The sequence below is a fragment of the Staurois parvus genome, unplaced genomic scaffold (assembly GCF_062004578.1).
Source record: "Staurois parvus isolate SC_StPar_1 unplaced genomic scaffold, SC_StPar_1.0 ptg002193l, whole genome shotgun sequence".
In the NCBI taxonomy this organism is placed as follows: domain Eukaryota; kingdom Metazoa; phylum Chordata; class Amphibia; order Anura; family Ranidae; genus Staurois; species Staurois parvus.
Genome location: NW_028319989.1, coordinates 89,178 through 102,705, shown reverse-complemented (window position 1 = coordinate 102,705; position 13,528 = coordinate 89,178).

Genomic DNA, 13,528 nt, shown 5'->3' with positions numbered 1-13,528 from the left:
TTTTTACACAAAGTTGTCACTTAAATCATATATTGCTCACACGTGCCATGGGTATATGTGGAACTACACCCCAAAATACATTCTGCTGCTTCTCCCGAGTATGGGGATACCACATGCGAGAAACGTTTTGGCAGTCTAGCCAAGTACAGGACCCTACAATCCAATAAGCACCTTCAGGCCTTTAGAGGGCTTTATTTCCTCATTACACTTCCTGACTACCTATCACAGTTTCAGAGGCCCTGCAATTCCAGAATATTATGACTCCCCCCCCCAAATGACCCTTTTTTGGAAAGCAGACACCCCAAGGAATTTGATAAGAGGAATGGTGAGTATTTTGCAGATCTCGCTTGTCGCCAGAAGTTTTTGGAAAATGAAGAAAAGGGGTCATTCAGGCTTTCAAAGTGGTCATTGGATTTCGGGCTAATGTATGTGGCTAGGCTCCCAAAAAGTCTCACACATGTGGTATCCCCATTTGGGGATACCACATAAAACCGTAACAGTATAACAATAACTCCACAACAAAAAAAAACCCTATAATTATAATTTTTAACTATTTTTGGTGTTTAAAATATTTAAATTTTTTTGTACTTTTACCTTTTTATGTTTTTATTTTTTAACTGTAACTGTAACAAAGCAGATATTAGGGTCTCTCAAAATGTGATAGCCAGTTTCCTGACTACCTAACATCTTTCGAGACCCTATGCAAATATGTGCCCTGAACTGTGCCATACTGTATCCTATACTAATACTCTACTAGTGTGTAGTAGCAACGGAAGCAGTCCTTGAGACAGAGACCAGGTTGACCAGGACACGAGGGACAAAAAAAAGCAGGTGCCACGCCTAATTCCATGTCTGCTACAGACATGACATATTTTTTGAGGTGTCCTTTGGGTTGGGGTACCAGGAATGGCATCGGGAAAATGCCTCTCATGCAGCTTGCTAACTGCATCGGGGTTGGGGGTTTGGGCCACAGCACCTTCTGGATACAAAAGGGCCATGATGATCTATTCCTGGAATTTTAGGAAGGATCCACTTTGTCCAATTGCTATGTAAAGCACAAAAGCATTATATAGAGCCAATTGAAATAAATAGACAGACACTTTTTTGTACCAGCGCCTGGCTTTTTGGGAAACTAAGTATGGCTTCATCATCTGGTCGTTGAAGTCCACTCCTCCCATGGTAAGGTTATAGTCATGGACAAAGAGGGGCTTCTCAAAAACACCAGCTGCCATGGAAATTCGGATGGTTGTGTCTGTGTGAATGGAACAAGCTGCGGTTTCTAAACAGAGCAAAATCCTCTCTTATTAACCACTAGGGGACCGCCCACAGTACATATACTGCCAAAAGGTGGCCCGTGTGTGCAGGATCACATTTATAAACGTCATCCTGCATTTTGGGGTAGGAGACTCACAACTACGCTACCCGTGCCTCCGATCGAGGCCCCAGGAGTCAATCACCGGGTCCTGGACGGTAATTACCCGCCGGAGCCCAGTGATTGCCGGCAAGCACTGACAGGGAGGACGGCTGCATTGCTTACAATGCAGCTCTCCTCCCTGTCAGTTTGGGCACACTGATCCGGATTGCTGAGCTCAGCCGTCTCGATCAGTGTGCTTACAGTGAAGCACACACCCCCGCCCCCTAGTAAAACACTCCCTCACACAGTTAACCCTTTGATTGCTCTGACTGTTAACCCCATCCTCCCCAGTGCCATTAGTACAGTGTCAGTGCTTTTTTTTTTGCACTGATCACTGTATTGGTGTCACTGGGGATGTCAGTGACCCCAAGTCAGTTCCCCCCAGTGTCAGAATGTCCACCGCAGTCCCGCAATCCCACTATAAGTCGCTGATCACCGCCATAAGTTGCTGATCGCTGCTATTATTAGTATTAAAAAAAAAATAAATCCAGTATCTATAGTGCCATTTGTAAACACTATAACGTTCACGGAAACCAATTAATTTACATGTATTCAGATTTTTATAGCAAAGACATGTCGCAGAATACATTTTGGCCTAAATTTATGATGAAATTTGATTTTTACATTTTTTTTACTGGACATGTTTTATAGCAAAAAGTCCAAAATATTGTTTTTTTTTCTCAAAATTGTTTGCCTTTTTTTATAGCACAAAAAAATAAAAACCTCACAGGCGATCAAAAACACCGAATGAAAGCTCAATTCGTGGGGAAAAAAGGACGCAAATTTAATTTTGGTGCAGCATTGCATGACCGCGCAATTGTCAGTTAAAATAACGCAGTGCCGTAACACAAACTAACTGTAACCACTTCCTGGCTGCCCTTTAGCAGAAATACTGCTACAGGGCGGCACGGATGCGCAAAATCACGTATATATACGTGATTCGTGCTCCCATGGTTTTCATGCCCCTGCCAGATAGCATCAGATTGCCCGTCAATTCACCAGTAATCACATTTAACCCCTTGATTGCCAGGAACACGCTCATACACAATAAACCTCCATTGCTAGTATAGTGTCTGAATGGATCAATATCTTTAGTAAGATCAGCACTATACCAGCGTTCACATTAGTATAGTGTCCCCAAAAATGTAGCGGGATCAGCCCCGGCACCTGCGTTTAGCCCCTACGCTTACCAACTCCCCTTCTCCCCCATCAAGTGCAGTGCCAGTAGGTCACTTGATACATTGCACAAAGCCACAGTGTTCGCAGATCTCTGTTAGCACTTGCCGGTAAATTTTGATGACTCTCATATGCAGCAGAGTGCCAGTACTAGTGCCACGCTACCTTTTGGTGAACTGGCGAGCAGCAGCGGCCTATTACATCCTGGTATTTCACATACCAGCACTGCAGTATCATTTGGTGATGTGATGAGTCCCATAAGTGCAGTACAAGCTGGTGAAGCAACCACAAAGAATTCGCACACAGGCCCATAGAGCCCCTAGTATCCTTCCAGATGTGCTTGCAAATCCCGATTGGCAGCACAAAATTCTGCAGCACCCGTACTTCCCCCATTCACTGCCCAAACCGGAATTCAGGTGGAAATAGCAAATTTAACTCCTCCCCTTGATTTTTTGGAGCTGTTTTTCAAGGAAGATCTGTATGCATTGATCGTGGATCAAAGCAATTTCTATGCACAACAATGTATCACCGCCAACCCAAATTCAAACCTTGCCAGACCATTTGCATGGAAACCCATTACGGTTTTCGAATTTATATTTTTTTGGGGCCTAACCCTCAACATGGGCATTACTAATAAAAACGAATTGTGGTTGTATTGGTCCACAGACCCGATTCATCATATGCCCATGTTCTCTGCTGCCATGGCCAGGCATAGATATGAGAGTATAATGTGTTTTATGCATTTCAACGACAATACACTCTGTTGTTCTCGGGGTGACCCTAAATTTGACCGGCTCCACAAAATTCAGCCCCACGTAAATCTTACCCAAAAATTTGCAGTTGTCTATACTCCCCAGCAAAACATCTGCGTTGATGAGTCCCTCATTCATTTTTCTGGCCGCCTTGTATTCAAACAATTTCTCCCCAGCAAGCGTGCCAGATATTGGGTCAAGATGTAGAAGACCTGTGAGAGGACAACAGGCTATACTTATAAGTTTCGGATTTAGGAGGAAAAATATAGTCACATGGAGCCCCCCGAATGCCCAGACTACATGGGGAGTAGTGGCAGGATAGTGTCAGGAATGGACTTGCCAATAGTGGTGGGACTCACCTGCCTTGTGGGCTGCAGTACCAGGGCTGGCCAGCGGGTGCTCTCAACAGCCAGAGGTTCACTTTGGCAATTAGCCATCACCTGGGGCTGATTGCAGGTGGGGTATTTAAGGGATGGCCAGACCTGCAGTCTGTGCCTTGGTGTGTGTTTTTCCATGGGCCCCTGTACCTTGTAACCTGCATTCCTGTTCCTGCCTGACTTGTTGCCGACCCTGCCTGATCCTGACCTCTGCTGACTTCTCCTGTTTGATCCCTGGCTTGTGACCCTGACCATTCTCTCCGCCTGCTCCTCCTGTACCTACCTGCCCGATAGTTATCGACCCGGCCTGCCTGACTACGTTGTGCTCTATATGTGTATGTACCTGTGTATCTTTATCAGTTTAGGTTTGGGTTTGTTTCACCTTGTTGTATGTATTTGTGTTAGCTTGGGGTTTGGTGCACTGCGTATATGTTTGTATTGTTAGTCTTAATAAATTGTCTTATTTATACCATATCTGAAGCTTGCGTTTCCCTGTGTCAGTCCACACACTTCTGGTCACACCCGCATCCCTGACATTACACCAAGGCCAACCTGACCAGAAGTGGCTGCACAGGGAAGCCATCTTGGCTTGTTGCTGGGAAGGATGGATCTTGATGAGGTTGTGTATTTGTCGCTGCTGGTTTTTGATGACAGAGAATATGCTTATCAGACTCTGAGGGAGTATACCCGGGATCAACTGCTAGAGTGTATAAGGATCGCTCATTGTCTAGTTGATCAGGGCACAGAGTTTTCTGAGGTGCAGCCATTGATCCAGGTTTGTGCTGAGTTGGCTCGGTCCTGTAGCCCTGAAAGCAAAAATGACTTTTTTCCCCCATTTAGTGTGGATCAAGTGGAATCACTGGTATGGTTGTTGGAGGATGATCCAGATTGTTTCCATGAGCACTATGCAGCATGTCCATCACATGTGCTTATGGATTGCATAAACGCAGTGCAGTCTTTGATCAGACAGGCTATGTGTAAGCTGAGTTTTGTTAAACCAGTACTGCAGACATGGACTGACTTGTTGCACCCAGCGTCAGTCAGCTTACAACGTCATTCCTCCGCTCAAGGCACTCTTCCTGCATCCCCGACAGCACCCCCAGTGACGGCCCAGTATACTCTGCTAACTACCACATATCAGTCCTCTGCTCCCACTCGCTGCACCTATCCTTTCTTTAACCCTGTAAAGAAGTCCTCTGTAGCAACTGCTCCCTCCTCTGTTCCATCCTCCAGCTCTTCTCTGTCCTCAGCTGCTCCATCCGTTTACAAACCTGCGCTTACTTACAGTGCTCCGGTAACTAAAACCAGGAAAAGGCGAAAATTCTTTCCAACCAATACCATCCTGCCAGTATCCAAACCGGTCAGCCTGCCATCTGAGAACCCGCCTTCCGTGGTGCAGCCTGGTGCCTCGGCGCCCACAATTCCGCCTGATGTCTCTACCCAGCCTGATGTCTCTACCCAGCCTGATGTCTCCACCCAGCCTGATGTCCTTACCCAGCATGATGTCTCTACCCAGCCTGATGAACTGATCCAGCCTGATGATCCTATTATGCCAGACAACTCGGTGCCCGCAGTCTTGCCAGACGACTCGGTGCCCGCAGTCTTGCCAGACGACTCGGTGCCCGCAGTGTTGCCAGACGACTCGGTGCCCGCTGTTCCGCCAGTTGACTCGGATCCCGCGGTCTTGCCAGACGACTCGGTGCCCGCGGTCTTGCCAGACGACTCGGTGCCCGCGGTCTTGCCAGACGACTCGGTGCCCGCAGTCTTGCCAGACAACTCGGTGCCCGCAGTCTTGCCAGACGACTCGGTGCCCACAGTCTTGCCAGACAACTCGGTGCCCGCTGTTCCGCCAGTTGACTCGGAGCCCGCAGTCTTGCCAGACGACTCCGTGCCTGCAGTCTTGCCAGACGACTCGGTGCCCGCAGTCTTGCCAGACAACTCGATGCCCGCTGTTCTGCCAGTTGACTCGGTGCCCGCAGTCTTGCCAGACGACTTGGTGCCCGCTGTTCCGCCAGTTGACTCGGTGCCCGCAGTCTTGCCAGACGACTCGGTGCCCGCAGTCTTGCCAGACGACTCGATGCCCGCTGTTCCACCAGTTGACTTGGTGCCCGCAGTCTTGCCAGACAACCCGGTGCCCGCCGCCCTGCCTGGGGGCCTGGTGTCCGCAGCTCCGCCTGGGGGCCCGGTGCCCGCCGCCCCGCCTGGTTGCTCAGTGCCCGCCGCTCCGCCTGGTGGCCCGGTGCCCGCCGCTCCGCCTGGTGGCCCGTTGCCCGCCGCTCTGCCTGGTGGCCCGGTGCCCGCTGCTCCACCTGGTGGCCCGGTGCCCGCTGCTCCGCCTGGTGATCCGGCGTCCAGCCCGAAGTGCCTCCGTCCGGTGTCCAGCCCGAAGTGCCTCCGTCCGGTGTCCAGCCCGAAGTGCCACCGTCCGGTGCCCAGCCCGATGTGCCAGTCTTTGATATCCCGCCAGTCACCGGACCCGGGCGGTGGAACATTTTGCCCAGCTAGGACTGTTTGGAGCGTCCTGAGGCCGCTCCTTGAGGGGGGGTACTGTCAGGAATGGACTTGCCAATAGTGGTGGGACTCACCTGCCTTGTGGGCTGCAGTACCAGGGCTGGCCAGCGAGTGCTCTCAACAACCAGAGGTTCACTTTGGCAATTAGCCATCACCTGGGGCTGATTGCAGGTGGTGTATTTAAGGGATGGCCAGACCTGCAGTCTGTGCCTTGGTGTGTGTTTTTCCATGGGCCCCTGTACCTTGTAACCTGCATTCCTGTTCCTGTTCCTGCCTGACTTGTTGCCGACCCTGCCTGATCCTGACCTCTGCTGACTTCTCCTGTTTGATCCCTGGCTTGTGACCCTGACCATTCTCTCCGCCTGCTCCTCCTGTACCTACCTGCCCGATAGTTATTGATCCGGCCTGCCTGACTACGTTGTGCTCTATATGTGTATGTACCTGTGTATCTTTATCAGTTTAGGTTTGGGTTTGTTTCACCTTGTTGTATGTATTTGTGTTAGCTTGGGGTTTGGTGCACTGCGTTTTTGTTTGTATTGTTAGTCTTAATAAATTGTCTTATTTATACCATATCTGAAGCTTGCGTTTCCCTGTGTCAGTCCACACACTTCTGGTCACACCCGCATCCCTGACAGATAGTTTGGGACTTGATGTCATCCTTTTTCCATATGGGGTACCACTTATACATGGACAATTTTTATTCAAGTGTGCCACTATTTAGACATTTGTACAATCTTGGAACTGGCGCAAGTGGGTGGATGCAGGGCGGTATATTCTAATGGTGGGCATACCATACACTTTTACTGGGAGAGATTTCTAATCTTTTTCTCATTCAGCCCACAGGCTGCATACAAAAAAAAAAGAACATGGCATATATACCCAGCAAGGACCAGCGACGTATTGGTACATCACTGGACATTGAATGGTTATACCAGGATGATGCCTACAGCTGCTAGCATCAGCCTGGTATAATTTTTTTCAGCCAGCGATAGGCTTTCATGTAAAAGCAATCCTAGTGGCTAATTAGCTGCAGGATTACTTTTACAAGTAGCAGGAGACAATGCCCCCCCCCCCCACTGCCTTCCACGGCCTTCTTGGGCAGTCGGGGGAACCTGAGAATGCATCCGATGTTTCTGTCAGCTGACCATAGAGCTGATTGGAGACCAGAATGGTGCCAATCATCTCTATAGTCTAAGAAATCGGAAGCTACAAACCTTTCATCATGTCAGTTTCACAGGATATAAACAGTGCCATTTGTAAATTGGTAAAGCATCTGATCACATCAATCTTGGTTTGATTAGATAATGTAAGAGCAGAGAAGATATCTAGAGTCTGATAGACCCCAGATTTCTCAAAAAAAGAATATATGACAATGCCCATTGAAGTTATAGGGGATATTTGCATTCCCTGTGATAGCATTAAAACTGATCAAAAAAAGAAAAAAATGAAAGGGACAGTGTAAAAATAATTTAAAAAATCAAAATAACTTTAAAAAAAGTCACCCACTCCCCCCTGGACGTGCACACCTGTGTGTGAGAGAGTTGATCCTGTGTCCAGTGATGTATTTTGGTTTTGTGCTGCCCTAGGAAAGACTACAATTGGGCGCCCCCCCCAAGACTAAAATCGGCCACCCCCCCACCATCTGAAGACAGAGAGAGAGAGGAGAAGAGAGAGAGAGAGGGGGGGGAGAGAGAGGGGGGAGAAGAGAAAGAAAGAGAGATAAAGGGGGAGAAGAGAGAGAAAGAGAGAGCTGAAGAAGAGAGAGAGGGGAAGAAGAGAGAGAGGGGAAGAAGAGAGAGAGATAGGGAGGAGAGGGATATGGAGGGGAGAGAGAGATGGAGGAGAGAGATAGAGAGATAGAGAGGAGAGAGAGAGGGAGGAGAGAGAGGAGGAGAGAGAGAGAGGGAGGAGAGAGAGATGGGGAGGAGAGAGAGAGGGGGAGGAGAGAGAGGGAGGGAGGAGAGAGAGAGAGAGGGAGGAGAGAGAGGGAGGAGAGAGAGAGAGAGAGAGAGAGAGGGAGGAGAGGGATATGGAGGGGAGAGAGAGATGGAGGAGAGAGATAGAGAGGAGAGAGAGAGGGAGGAGAGAGAGGAGGAGAGAGAGAGAGGGAGGAGAGAGAGATGGGGAGGAGAGAGAGAGGGGGAGGAGAGAGAGGGAGGGAGGAGAGAGAGAGAGAGGGAGGAGAGAGAGGGAGGAGAGAGAGAGAGAGAGGGAGGAGAGAGAGAGAGAGAGGGAGGAGAGAGAGAGGGAGGGGGGAGATAGGGAGGGGGGGATAGGGAGGAGAGAGAGAGAGGGGGAGGAGAGAGAGGGGGGATAGAGAGGGGGAGTAGAGAGGGGGGGTAGAGAGAGAGGGGGGGTAGCGAGAGAGGGGGATAGGGGGAGAGAGGGGGGAGAGAGAGAGGGAGGAGAGAGAGAGGAAGGAGAGAGGGGGGAGAGGGGGAGGAGAGAGGGGGGAGGAGAGAGAGAGGAAGGAGAGAGGGGGGAGAGGGAGAAGAGAGAGAGGGGGAGAAGAGAGAGAGGGGGGAGAGAGAGGGGGGAGAAGAGAGAGAGAGGGAGAAGAGAGAGAGGGGGGGAAGAGGGGGGAAGAGAGAGGGAGAGGGGAGAAGAGAGAGAGGGGGGAGAAGAGGGGGAGAGAGAGGAGATGAGGAAGAATAGGGGGGGAGAGAGAGAGGGGGGAGAAGAGAGAGAGGAGGAAGAAGAGGGGGGAGAATAGAGGGGGGAGAGAAAGAGAGAGGGGGGAGAAGAGTGAGAAAGGATAGAGGGGGAGAAGAGTGAGAGAGAGAGGGGGGAGAAGAGAGAGAGGGGGGGAGAAGAGAGAGGGGGGAGAGAGGGAGGGGAGAGGGGAGGAGAGAGAGAGGGGGAGAAAGAGAGGGGGTGAGAGAGAGAGGGGGAGAAGAGAGAGAGAAAGAGGGAGAGGAGGAGGAAGAGAGAGAAAGAGAGGGGGAGAGAGGGAGAGAGGGGGGGAAGAGATAGAAAGAGAGAGGGGGTAGAGAGAGAGGGAGGAGAGAACGAGAGAGAGAGGGAGGGGAGAGAGGGGGGAGAAGAGATAGAAAGAGAGAGAGAGGGGGGAGAGGAGATAGAAAGATAGAGGGGGAGAAGAGAGAGAGAGGGGGGAAAGAGGGGAGAAGAGGGGGAGATAGAAAGAAAGAGGGGGGAGGAGAGATAGAGGGGGGAAGAGAGGGGGTGAGAAGAGAGAGGGGGAGAAGAGAGAGAGAAAGAGGGAGAGGAGGAGAAGAGAGAGAAAGAGAGGGGGAGAGAGGGAGAGAGGGGGAAGAGATAGAAGAGAGAGGGGGTAGAAGAGAGAGAGAGGGAGGAGAGAACGAGAGAGAGAGGGAGGGAGAGAGAGGGGAGAAGAGATAGAAAGAGAGAGAGAGGGGGGAGAGGAGATAGAAAGATAGAGGGGGGAGAAGAGAGAGAGAGAGAGGGGAAAGAGGAGAAGGGGGAGATAGAAAGAAAGAGGGGGGAGATAGAAAGCGAGAGGGGGGGATAAAGAGGGAGAGGGAGGGGGATAGAGTGAGAGAGAGAGAGAGAGAGAGAGAGGGGGGGGAAAGAGAAAGAAAGAGAGGGGGAGAGAGGGGGGTGGGGGGAAGAGAGAGAGAGGGGGGGAGAGGGGGGAGAGGGGGAGAAGAGAGAGGGGGAGTAGAGGGAGAGAGAGGGGGCAGAGAGAGAGAGAGGGGGGAGAAGAGAGAGAGGGGGCAAGAGAGAGAAAGAGAGAGGGGGGAGGAAAGACAGAGAGAGAGGAGACTCTATTTGACAAGTGACAAGTGATGGAGCACTTATCTGGGGTCCGTGCTGTCTAAATCGGGCGCCCCCACCATCTGAAGAGAGAGAGGGGGAGGAGAAGAGAGAGAGGGGGGAGAAAAGAGAGAGGGTAGGAGGAGCGAGAGAGAGAGAGGGAGGAGAAGAGAGAAAGGGGGAGGAGAGGGAGAGAAAAAGAGGGGAGAAGAGAGAGAGGGGAGAAGAGAGAAAGAGGGGGGAGAAGAGAGAGGGGGGAGAGGATGAGAGAGAGAGGAAGGGGGGAGAGTGAGAGAGGGGGAGAGGAGAGGGGGGAAGAAGAGAGAGAGGGGGAAAGAGATAGAGCTGGGGGAGAAGAGATGGGGGAGAAGAGATAGAGCTGGGGGAGAAGAGATGGGGGGAGAGAAAGAGAGGGGGGGAAAGAGATAGAGCTGGGGGAGAAGAGATGGGGGGAGAGAGAGAGGGGGGAGAAGAGAGAAAGAGAGAGGGTGGGGGAGAGAAAGAGAGAGAGGTGAGAGAAGAGAGAAAGAGAGAGAGGGGGAGAAGAGAGAAAGAGAGAGAGAGAGAGAGGGGGAGAGGAGATCGAGGGGGGAAGAGAAAGAGAGAAGGGGGAAGAGAGAGAGGGGGAGAAGAGAGAGAAAGAGAGAGGGGTGAGAAGAGAGAGACGGGGGAGAAAAGAGAGAAGGGGGAGAGAGAGAGCGAGAGTAGACGAGAGAGAAGGGGAAGAGAGAGGGGAAAGAAGCAAGAGAGGGGAAAGAAGAGAGAGGGGGAAGAGAGAGAGAAGGGGAGAAGAGAGAGGGGGGAGAAGAGAGAGAGGAAGAGAGAGGGGGGAGAAGAAGAGAGAGAGGGGAGAAGAGAAAGAGAGTGGAGAAGAGAGAAAGAAAGGGGGAGAAGAGAGAATGAGAGAGGAGAGAAGAGAGAGAAATAGGGGGGAGAAGAGAGAGGGGGGGGAAGGGAGAGAAAGAGTGAAAGAGAGAGAGAGGGTGGAGAACAGATAGGGGGGAGAAGAGAGAGAGGGGGGGAGGAGAGAGGGGGGGGGAGAAGAGAGAGAGGGGGGAGAAGAGAGCGGGGGGAGAAGGGAGAAGAGAGAGAGAGGGGAGAAGAGAAAGAGGGAGGAGAAGAGGGAGGGAGAGGGGGGATATGGGGGAGAAGAGAGGGGGGAGAAGACAGAGGGGGGGAAGAGGGAGAGGGGGTGAGAAGAGGGAGAGAGAGGGTGAGAAGAGAGAAAGAGAGAGGAGGGGGACAAGAGAGAGAAAGAGAGAGAGGGGGGAGAAAAGAGAGAGAGAGAGAGAGAGAGAGAGAGAGAGAGAGACTCTATTTGACAAGTGATGGAACACTTATCTGGGGTTCATGCTGTCTAAAATCGGGCGACCCCCACCATCTGAAGAGAGAGAGAGAGGGAGGAGAAGAGAGCGAGAGAGGGGGGGAGAGAGATGGGGAGAGGGGGAGAGAGAGGGGGGGGTAGAGAGGGGGGAGAAGAGAGCGGGGGAGAAGAGAGAGAGGGGGGAAAGAAGAGAGATAGAGGGGGAGGAGAGAGAGGGGGAGAAGAGAGAGGGGGGGGAGGGGGGAAGAGAGAGAGAGAGGGGGGGAGAAGAGAGGGAGGAGAAGAGAGGGAGAGGGGGGAAGAAGAGAGAGGGAGAGAGGGGGGGGGGCAGAGAAGGGGATAGAGAAGAGAGAGAGGAGGGAGGGGGGAGAAAGAGAGAGGGGGAGAGAAGAGAGAGGGGGGAGAGAGGGAGGGGGAGAGAGGAGGGGGAGAATAGAGAGAGAGAGGGAGGGGGAACAGAGAGAGGGAGGGGGAAGCGAGAGGGGGAGGGGGAAGAGCGAGAGAGGGGGAGAAGAGAGAGGGGGGAGAGAAAGGGGGGAGAAGAAAGAGACGGTGGGGAGAAGAGAGAGAAAGAGAGAGGGGGGAGAAAGAGAGGGGGGGGGAGAGAGAGAAAGAGAGAGAGAGAGGGGGGAGAGAAGAGAGATAGAGAGGGGGAGAGGGGGGGGAGGGGGGGGAGAGGGAGAGAGAGGGAGAGGGGGGAGAGAGATGGAGAGAGAGAGGGAAAGAGAGGGAGAGGGGGAGAGAGGGAGGGAGAGGGGGAGAGAGAGAGGGAGAGAGAGAGAGAGATGGGAGAAGAGAGAGAAAGAGGGGGAGATGAGAAAGAAAGAGGGGGGAAGAGAGAGAAAGAGGGAGAAGAGAGATGGAGAGAGATAGAGAGAGAGGGGGTAGGGGAGGAGAGAGAGGGAGGGGGGGGGAGAGAAGGGGGAGAAAAGAGAAAGGGGCGAGAAGAGAGAGAGAGGGGAGAGAAGAGAGGGGGGGAAGAGAGAGAGGGGGGAGGGGGGAGAAGAGGAGGAGAAGAGAGAAGGAGAGAGGGGGAGGAGAGAGAGGCGAGGAGAGAGAGGGGGAGAAGAAAGAGAGGGGGGAGAAGAGGGCGAGGGGTTGGCGGAGAAGAGGGAGAGAGAGGGGGGAGAAGAGAGAGGGGGGAGAAAAGAGAGAGAGAGGGAGACTCTATTTGACAAGTGATGGAGCACTTATCTGGGGTCCGTGCTGTCTGTGGCTGCACTGATACCTGATATGCAGCGATGGTCTCCTCTTCTGCACCCCTCTTCATGGTCAGCTAACCTCTAGGCTCTGCCTTCCGGCCCTATGCAGTGAATGGAATAGACAGCTGGCTGGCTGCAGAGAGGCCAGGTGGGCGAAGTATAGCTGCGTTGGTCAGTCCGGACCTAGGCTTCCTGCTGAATCTTAACAATGCCGGGAAGGCACAGAGAGGGTAAGACAGCCGGCTTTCCATTAACTCAGGATGGCATAAGCCGAGCCCACTTTCCCTGCTCAAGACTTACTGAGCCAGCCCCCCTGCCTAAACCCTGCCTCCCGCTCGAGCCATGCCGAGCTCTCCCGACCTGCCAAGCCCCGGTCCCTTGTCCCTTCTGCATGGGGGCAGTGCCGCCCCCCTTAAAACTGCCACCCTAGGCAAATGCCTTGTTAGCCTCGCGGCAGATACGCCCCTGTCTGTGTCGGTATGTAAACAGCGGTTGCACCATACATGTGAGGTATTGCCATGAACGTCAGATCAAGGGCAGTAATTCTAAAACTAGACCTCATCTGTAAATCTAAAATGGTAGCTTGCAAAGGCTTTTAAAACATTGCCTATGGATATTAAAAACGTATGCAGTTTGTCGCCATTGCACGGGGCATGTCATGTTTGGTATCTATTTACTTAGCATACCATCATCTTTTATATTTTACCAAATAATTGGCCAATATGTTGTGTTTTTGTGCATTAAAAGTAAAAAAAGTGTATTAAAAAAATTATGCAGTTGAAAAATTGCCGCGCGAGTACTATGTGATATAAAAAAATGCAACACCCACCATTTTATTCAGTAGGGTGTTTGCTTTAAAAATATATCATGTTTAGGGGTTCAAAGTAATTTCCCAGCAAAAAATACTGATTTTTGTCATGTGAACAAAAAGTGTCAGAAAAGGCTTGGTCTTCAGGTGGTTAGCAGAGTATGTGATGTGTGGCATAAACTTCTAATGCTGGGCATAAAATGCCCCCACCCCCCAAAAGGACCCCATT